At 41.7% G+C, this 9,143-nt stretch overlaps 1 non-coding gene across 1 annotated transcript; it reads right to left on the bottom strand.

The window, feature by feature from the left end:
- Positions 1-2,129: 2,129 nt before the first annotated feature.
- On the bottom strand, positions 2,130-2,201 carry TRNAC-ACA (transfer RNA cysteine (anticodon ACA)). Its single transcript has one exon. It is a non-coding gene; the product is annotated as a tRNA-Cys (tRNA).
- Positions 2,202-9,143: the final 6,942 nt, after the last annotated feature.

Here is a 9,143-nt window from a genome sequence, read left to right as displayed (position 1 = left end):
TTTGCTGTAGCATTCTATAAAGTTATAATACTTTGCCTCTTGTATTACAGTGAATAGATTTTCCAAAATAATATCTAGGATGTGTATCAGTCAGGGTTTGGTGCAAGCAGATACAATTCTAAATGTTTTAAGCAGGGAGGTATTTAATAAAGGGTGCTCACAAAAATCCATGTCAGGGTTGGAGAAGCGAGTTAACGGACGAGGCCTGTAAGAATGAACAATTTCAGCACATACAGAGTTGGCCTGTCAGTGGACCTATTACTGCTGAGAATGACCAGAACATGGGGTTCAAGAACATCACCCTGTGATAGAAGGTGGAGCCAAAAAGCTACTGCCCTCATAGCTGCCGTAAACTGCCTCTTGTCTTCCAGGAGGCTGGGAGGTGAGTACTGAGCTATGGAGCGTTGCTCTAGAAGAATGTTTCCATTAACCTAATTGTAAGAGAAATACAGTCGTAAGTCAAGAGTCTTACCTCAACTTCCCTTGTGTTTTCTAAATCTTGTGTAAGTGTGTTTAACTGACAGACCTAATTCATATCCATAGCTCTTGGTACAGAAAGTCTAGGACGTGTTTTAAGCTTCCAGTCTCTGCATTACGAAAGCCGCCGTAACAGGATGGTCGACTGGACACTGAGCCAGCCTGCAGTCCTTACCCCAGGCAGCATTTGGAGAAAAAAAATACTTCCACAGGGAGAATGGGTTAAAATGTTCAAAACTGTCTCTGGCCTGGAAAGCTTATATGATGTGATTATTTATTTGAACTCCAAACTCCTAACGTGCTCTTCATGACTATGATTTGTCCTGGGAAAATAGTCCCTGTGCACGTTAAGGCCAATTACATCTCTAAATGTACACATATCAGAGATGAGAAAATTATTTGCAATGTGGGATCATCACTTTCATTTTTCTGTAGCCTTTTGTTTGCTGGCACTGTTATTGGCTTGAATTTTGAGAAGAGGAGGCTTATTTCCAGCAAGCCCGAGGCCTTTCTCTGGATTCTTCCTGGCTCTGACTTTTCATATGCCAACACAATACTCAAAGAGGAAGGGCTTAGCAGTTTAGTACTCTAAGTCTTCAAAGACACTTAGCACATCCAAACATTTTCACATGGAGGCCCCAGAGAAGCAAAAAAAAAATGTGCTCAGGATCTTATGGAAACTAGACCAGAAGCCAAGTTCTCTGGCTCCCTGTCCAAAGCTTTTTTTAATCACAACCTAACCAAGCCTTAGATTGTGTGCTTTTTTTTTTTAACTATTTTTTTTTATTTGACTATGCCAGATCTCATTTGCAGCAGGCGGGATCTTTAGTTGCGGCATGCAAGCTCTTAGTTGTGGTGTGTGGGATGGGGTTCCCTGACTAGGGATGGAACCTGGCCCTCTGCATTGCGAGCTCAGAGTCTTAGCCACCTGAGCACCAGGGAAGTTTCTGTGTGCTTCTTATATAGAATGATATTTAAGCGGCGGGTGGTACAGGTAGAGAGAGAGAGAGATTCCATTTATATCAAGTTTAATATAAGCGAAATGAAGCTGTACTCTTAGAGTAGTATACTTAGATATTTAACTATGAGGCAAAGCAAGCAAGGGTTAACCATCGTATCTGATTAGTGGTGGAGGCGGGGAGTTGTTACTGGAAAAAGGCATGTGGAGATTTCTAGGATGCTGACAATGTCTCAGGAAACTCAGTTTTGTAGAACTTAAGCTTTTTTAAACCCCAGTGTAATGTTTTTTGACTTTTTTGACTTTAATAACACTTAGTTTTAGTACTTACTATATGAAAGAGGCAGGCTAAGTGCTTTCCACAGATTATTTCATTTAACTCTCACAAGAACACTCTAGTAGAGGCACTATTATCATGCCCACTTCATATCTGAGGAAACTGAGGTGTAGTCCTCACTAATCTGTCCAAATCCACAAAGTCAGGTAGCAGAGCTGCTGTTTGATTCGCCTGGCCCCAGTGTCAGACGCTTCACTACTCTGCTATTGCTAGCCACAAGAAATCTGATAGTGAAGTCGCTCAGTCGGGTCCGACTCTCTTCGACCCCATGGACTGTTGTCTACCAGGCTTCTCTGTCCATGGGATTTTCCAGGCAAGAATACTGGAGTGGGTTGCCATTTCCTTCTCCAGGAGCTCTTCCCAACCCAGGGATTGAACCCGGGTCTCCTGCATTGTAGGCAGACGCTTTACCGTCTGAGCCACCAGGGAAATCTGATGGATGAGTCTAGTTATGGATCCCCTTATTGTTACTGTTTTACAGTCATAAAAGCTATAGTTATGAAAATCATATTGATAAGAGGAAAAATATAGGTGCAGAATTGTACACACGCATGGAACACGACTGCATTCATATTAAAAATATGCACGCTTCCGTATAGAGAGCCCAGAGTATAAAGCACTGTTAGGATGATGAAAATGCAGGTGTGTTTTTGCCTCTCTGTTTTCCAAATTTATTTTAAAGTAGCCATATTAAATTTATAATGGGAAAATGTGCTGTAAAATAAACTTCCCGTTTACCTGAAATATAAAACTCCATTTCCACGCCCTTCTTTCCTGCAGCTTTGTGTAATCCTTCAGAAGCCTCTTCTGTTCAGGGAGGGACTTCATTACCAAATTGATGGCACCAGATCATTCTAGCTATGCAAATCACAGACCCACAGCCAGATCAGGAAAAGGCGGATAAAAGATTACATTAAAAATTAAAGCAACGAGTGGAGATGTGGAGATAATGTGCATACAATTATTTCTACATATTTAATATTTATGCAATTACAAAGCCAGTCACGACAAATCTTAAATCTTGAGTCATGTTCCTTTTGCCCTCTGATATTTTTTGACCTTGAACTGAGACTGCCAAATATATCTAAAAAAAAAATGGCTGTGGAAGAAGCATTTCCTTTGGCCTATAAATGATAAATGCGTTTTTCTTAGAAAGTGATCTCATTTCTTCCTAGCCTTTCTTTGTTTATTTTCAGTGCCTTGTATTTTTTTTAACTCTGTTACATTCTAATCACCCTGGAAAGCGCTGGGCTTTCAGTCTTCCACAGTTTGGCTGTGTTGTTTTCTGGTGCTGCTGGTGCTGTGATGTGTTTTCTGTCAGAGGAAATTTACAGGCACATTAGCCTACTTGACAGGCACAATGAGCCACCAGGCTCTCCTAAGGAGAAACCACTGCGTGCTGTGATGAGGCTTTCTGCATCTCTCCATCTCACCCTCCCTCTTACACCTCAGAACCCCACCACGACTCAAATACAAATCCCTGCCACTCTTGGTTCCAGGTGTTGTCTGGGATCCTGGATTTAACTCTCTGGTTCCTGGTAACAGCCATATATTGGTTCTGCAGTTATTAATTCGTGTCTGCAGCAATCTGACCCTAGCAGTTTGTGGGTAAAGCCCATGTCTTCGCTCACAGCCATATAGATACCAAGTCAGGAATGGGTAGGAACGCTTTTATTCCCGTGATGTTATCATTGACACAAGGCAGGGAAGAAAATCCAAGATCTCTTCAAATGAAAAGCAATATCATCACGTTTTATGGAAGGCATTTAGAGAGAATATTCTAACACACTTCATTTACTTTCCTCGGTGTGTCACAGAAAAATGGTCGAGAAAAATCAATAAAACTTATTAAAAGTTCAAAAACATAAATTGAGACATAAATGAGAGGTAAACTGTTTCCTTGACAGATTCCAAATAAATGAGAGTATTACCCTACAGCCACTGGGAAACCAAATACCTGTGCATTTTTGGTTTCATATATTATGCTACCCCTCAGGTGAAATTTGCTAAGATATAGCAGTTCTGATATTGCTGGTTCAACAGGGTCTGAACGTTCAGACCCTGACTTCATGTGACTGTCTCTTCAATTTAAAAATTTTCAGACCTTTTAAGCAATTTTTGAACGGTGATCTTATTTAGATCATATTCCCTTTATCCTTGGTATGTTTGACCATAAGCATGTAACTATGTAACCTATAGAAATTATTTAGAAGGATACTCCAAAGTCACATATAAGTTTCTTGCTTGATTCTCTGCTGAGAAGCAGAGATATTTACTAAGCCAATCCATAATATTGGTCTGAGATGCTCTATTTGTTGAATGAATAAATAAATGAACAAACTTTGTATTATCTGGAAACCAGGACTAGGTAGCTTCCTGGTGGATTTATTTTTTTAGAAAATTTACTGGGAACATTCTTAGTTTGGCTTCCCTGGTGGCTCAGATGGTAAAGAATCTGCCTGCAGTGCGAGAGACCCAGGTTCAATTCGTAGGTTGGGAAGATCCCCTGGAGAAGGGAACAGCTACCCACTGTAGTATTCTGGCCTGGAGAATCCCATGGACAGAGGAGCCTGGCGGGGTACAGTCCGTGGGGTCACAGAGAGTCGGACACGACTGAGCAACTAAGCAGCAATAATGACATTTTTGGTCTGGTCCTGTCCTAGTCAGCTCAAGTGTCTATAACTATATAGACTGGGTAGCTCATAAACAGCAGAACCTATCGCTCACAGATTTGGAGGCTGGAGGTCTGAGCTCAGCATGGTTGGGTGAGGGCCCATGCTGAGGCAAGCTTCTCACTGAGCCCCTGAGTGTCAGAAGAGGCTAGGGCACTCTGTGGGATCTCTTTCCTTGGAGCCCTAATCCTGTTCTTGAGGGCTCTAACCTCATGACTCAAGCACCTTCCAAAGGCCCTGTTCCTAGTCTGTCACCTTTAGGGGGTTCAGTTCAGTTCAGTTCAGTCGCTCAGTTGTGTCTGACTCTCTGTGACACCATGAACCACAGCACACCAGGCCTCCCTGTCCATCACCAACTCTCAGAGTCCACCAAACCCATGTCCACTGAGTCCGTGATGCCATCCAACCATCTCTTCCTCTGTCGTCCCCTTCTCCAGCCTTCAATCTTTCCCAGCATCAGGGTCTTTTCAAATGAGTCAGCTCTTCCCATCAGGTGGTCAAAGTATTGGAGTTTCAGCTTCCACATCAGTCCTTCCAATGAACACCCAGGACTGATTTCCTTTAGGATGGACTGGTTGGATCTCCTCGCAGTCCAAGGGACTCTCAAGAGTCTTCTCCAACACCACAGTTCAAAAGCATCAATTCTTTGGTGCTCAGCTTTCTTTATAGTCCAACTCTCACATCCATACATGACCAGGAAAAACCATAGCCTTGACTAGATGGACCTTTGTTGGCAAAGTAATGTCTCTGCTTTTTAATATGCTGTCTAGGTTGGTCATAACTTTCTTTCCAAGGAATAAGCGTGTTTTAATTTCATGGCTGCACTCACCGTCTGCAGTGATTTTGGAGCCAAATAAAATAAAGTCAGCCACTTTTTCCATTGTTTCCCCATCTATTTGCCATGAATGGGACCGGATGGGACCAGATGCCATGATCTTAGTTTTCTGAATGTTGAGCTTTAAGCTAACTTTTTCACTTTCCTCTTTCACTTTCATCAAGAGGCTCTTTAGTTCTTCTTCACTTTCTGCCATAAGGGTTAGGACATAAAAATATAAATTGTGTTGAAGTGACATGCCCAGGCCATTACAGCCCCTCCCTTCTCTCTCTGGGGCTGTGCTCTGAAGCAGTCACTGCGGCCAGCTACAGCTGTGTTCACACCTCTGCCCTGTCCCTCCACTTGGAAGACATGGCAGGTTCTTCAGCGCTGGCGGCCTGCTGGTCCCTGGAGAGACTGGCTCCCTGCCCATGCTCCCCAGGAGTGAGAGGGGGTCGCAAACTCCTGCCCTTGGAGTGGTGCTTTCCTGGTCCGGTGCTCAGCAATGACAGTGGTTCTCCTGTTGGCCTTTTGTCCCTCTGTAATGACTGCAAGGGTAAAAAGAGGGACCTGGTTTTCCAGATTGTCAGGATGACTAGGGGTCTTTTCAGCTAGCTCAGAGCAATGGCAACAGGCACCATTAACCTTGCCCACCCTCTGGAAAGTAAAGAATACCTGAAGAAGAGGAATTATTCATCCTCACACAAAAAGGCCAATATGGCAGTCACAGGACTTTATACATAGCCATTCTCCACCTAAATGTCTTTAGAAATAGAATTCATTAATCCAGGGTGATTTGAGGAAGATTCTTTCTGAAACATGAGGCCAATTTAGGTAAAATCCAAGGTGTCTTTAAACTCATTTTTTTTTAACTGAAAAGGTCATAAAATAATGATACATTTTCATAAATAATATAAATTTCCTTCTGCATCTAAACAGTGGGAGATTTCCTCTAATTTTAGCACTGAAACATTTTCACAAATAATCATCAAATGCCTACTTCGTGCTAGGCAGACCCTGTTATAGATGCTGGAAATATAGAATAATGTGCATATTAAATCTTCAGTGTGAAGTCTGCATATAGATGCTGAGAATTCTTCAGGCTCTCTGATGAATCCACTCACATTTTTCTGTACCCACTCATACTTTAAAACAGAGTCAGGTGAGCTATCCAAATTGTGGGTTTCACTTGCCTCCCTGAGCCCCTAGCACTAAACCAAAAGCATTAAATGCCAGCTGCTTCATCGCCAACCCCAGTCTGGTGGATGCATTTTCACTGGGATCAGTGTGTCTAGGCATAGAATTTTATCATCACCCCAAAGTCCTGAAGAGATTTTCGTTCAGTCCCAAGAACTCTATACTGAAAGTCGGCACCCAGCGAGATTAATTGCCAAACGGGACTTTGAAACATGGAAGCATTTGCCAGTCTGTAGGTCTTCACTCATAGCCATCTGGGGATCTGCCACAAAATGTACAGAGGGGGAAATTACTCATTTGGAAGCCTGGCTGTCAAAGAAAACCCAAACCCAGGAGCTTTTCTCAAGAACCCCTATGACATTTTATTCTTTAAATAAATCTTTTCTTCCTCTCCTTAGGTGCAAGATTGACATTTTAAGATCAATCGTGCCTCTGCTTTGCAAAGCTGGTAGACTTAGAATAGGATAAATGGAAATTAAGCAAAATTTCCATTTTTTTGAATAATAATGCTCAAAATAGCTATATTCTAACTCAGTATAAGAGAAGGATGGTCTTCCCTCAGTGGTCATTTTCATTACTGTGGTTATCTCAAGACCTTTGGATGTCAAAATGTCACCCTGTTTTCTCTAAAGGAGCCATTCTGAACATTCACCTGCTGTTTGAACAGCGGCAGAAAGCAAAGGAATCTCATTCTGTGTTTCACTCCATCATCGCCAAGGATGCTTTCATGCTCCTGATACGGTCACGGGTGACCAGCTCTTCCAGCCCCTCATTATGGGACATTTTAGCTGGTTACTACAAGCTATGGTTGAATTCTTTCCTCCTGTTTATATTATTCAGCAGTCCCTCTTCTTGTTCAAAATGATCTTGTTGCAATTGGCTAGCCTGTCTGAAAATTTCAGTGTTTGTAACTAATTTTAAATGGTATTTTAAATTATTGAGGCTCTTAGGCCACTCAGTCAGTACACATCTATTGTGAGCCCACTAACTGCCAGGCATTGGAGGGGATGCTGGGTGCTATTGAATTCCAGGGTGCGTGCTATGGTCAAAGGAGAAACCAGATGAGGTCAAGAGGTGCCATTCTAGGAATAGGCTTACCCTGACATGTGTGGCCTGGGCAAGGCCATCAGCCTCTGTGATTTCGGCCTTCTCAGATACAAAATAAGGGGTGGACAGAGCTTCTCTGACCTCAGAACCTAACATTTTACGGTTACTGCTGATCTGGTTCACTCATCACCCTGGAAACCCAGTAGCCTTCCAAAAGTGAATGCTTTTATAAGCCTTCCCAAAGGGTCCTAATTCTAATCCAAGAAGCAATTTTGTGCTAAAATGAATGCTTTTCAAAGACCCAGGAAGACATTTAAAGAAAGGGCTGCTGTTGCTCAGTTGCTAAGTCGTGTCTCACTCCTACATGTGTGTTTTTCAGTTTACTGTATATTTAAGCATATTTTCCCCCTAAATGCTTGCCTATTTTCTAGTTGCTAGGTGGTAGAAGGGAATAATTTCAAGTATGGAGGGTCAATTAGAACTCCAAGCACTATAGTCTAATCTCCCCAGGATAATAATAAATCAAAGATACAAAAACAAGTGATGAGTCCAGATATTTCTGCACTTAAAATAGTGACAGTTCATAAGGGCATGTTAAAACCCTAATTTTTTTTTTATGTCATCAATGTATCAACCTCACTTTATTTTTTTTAATTTTATTTTATTTTTAAACTTTACAAATTGCATTAGTTTTGCCAAATATCAAAATGAATCCACCACAGGTATACATGTGTTCCCCATCCTGAACCCTCCTCCCTCCTCCCTCCCCATACCATCCCTCTGGGTCGTCCCACTGCACTAGCCCCAAGCATCCAGTATCGTGCATCGAACCTGGACTGGCAACTCGTTTCATACATGATATTATACATGCTTCAATGCCATTCTCCCAAATCTAAAACTCTAATCTGTGTCATTTCAGTAGCTCCAACAGTGTTCAAAGCATCTGCGACTCCCTATTATTGCTCTGTATTTATATTGACAATAAAATTAATGCTTCCTTATTTACAATTCAGTAGATATTCTAATACCATATGAGAATTACTTCTTATATGTTTTCTTCTCTATATAAGATTTATTTTACAAAACGTTTTTTAAATGCATCTAAGTTTGCAAAAATATGCAACAGTTTGGTATTGGGACCAGGCAGATTATTTGAAATTCAGAATGATTCCCCAATTTCTAACATAAGAAAAACAGAGGAAGTAAAAACTTTATATTGCTTTGTAGACCTTATCTTCCTGCATTTGTGGTTAGTTCATTTCCATTTCTTGTGTGAAAGAACATAGCAGCTTATCACACACCATTGACCAGAGGGAGGAGGACTCTTGTTTCTGTTTCTTAAAAAAGACCCCACACATGCATCACACATAAAAAAAACTTCACATAAAAAACAAAGAACTGGTAATAAGGTATGAGTGATATTGGGTGGCTCTCTCTACTTGCCTGACTTCCTAGTAACATTTCATGGCTTTCTCGTCTTTCTTTCTTCCCTCTCACTGTGAATATCACAGCTGATGACTGACTTTTACTGCTGCCTTTCATGCAAACTCCTAAGGCTTGCAAATCAGCTACTGACTCCGGGACCCATCTCCCTGTCTCCTGCCCTTCCTCTCACGGTTTCTAATGGGGCTTCGGGCCCAC

Source organism: Bos indicus, chromosome 7 (assembly GCF_029378745.1).
Source record: "Bos indicus isolate NIAB-ARS_2022 breed Sahiwal x Tharparkar chromosome 7, NIAB-ARS_B.indTharparkar_mat_pri_1.0, whole genome shotgun sequence".
NCBI lineage: Eukaryota > Metazoa > Chordata > Mammalia > Artiodactyla > Bovidae > Bos > Bos indicus.
This window is presented reverse-complemented; position numbering and strand designations above follow the sequence as displayed.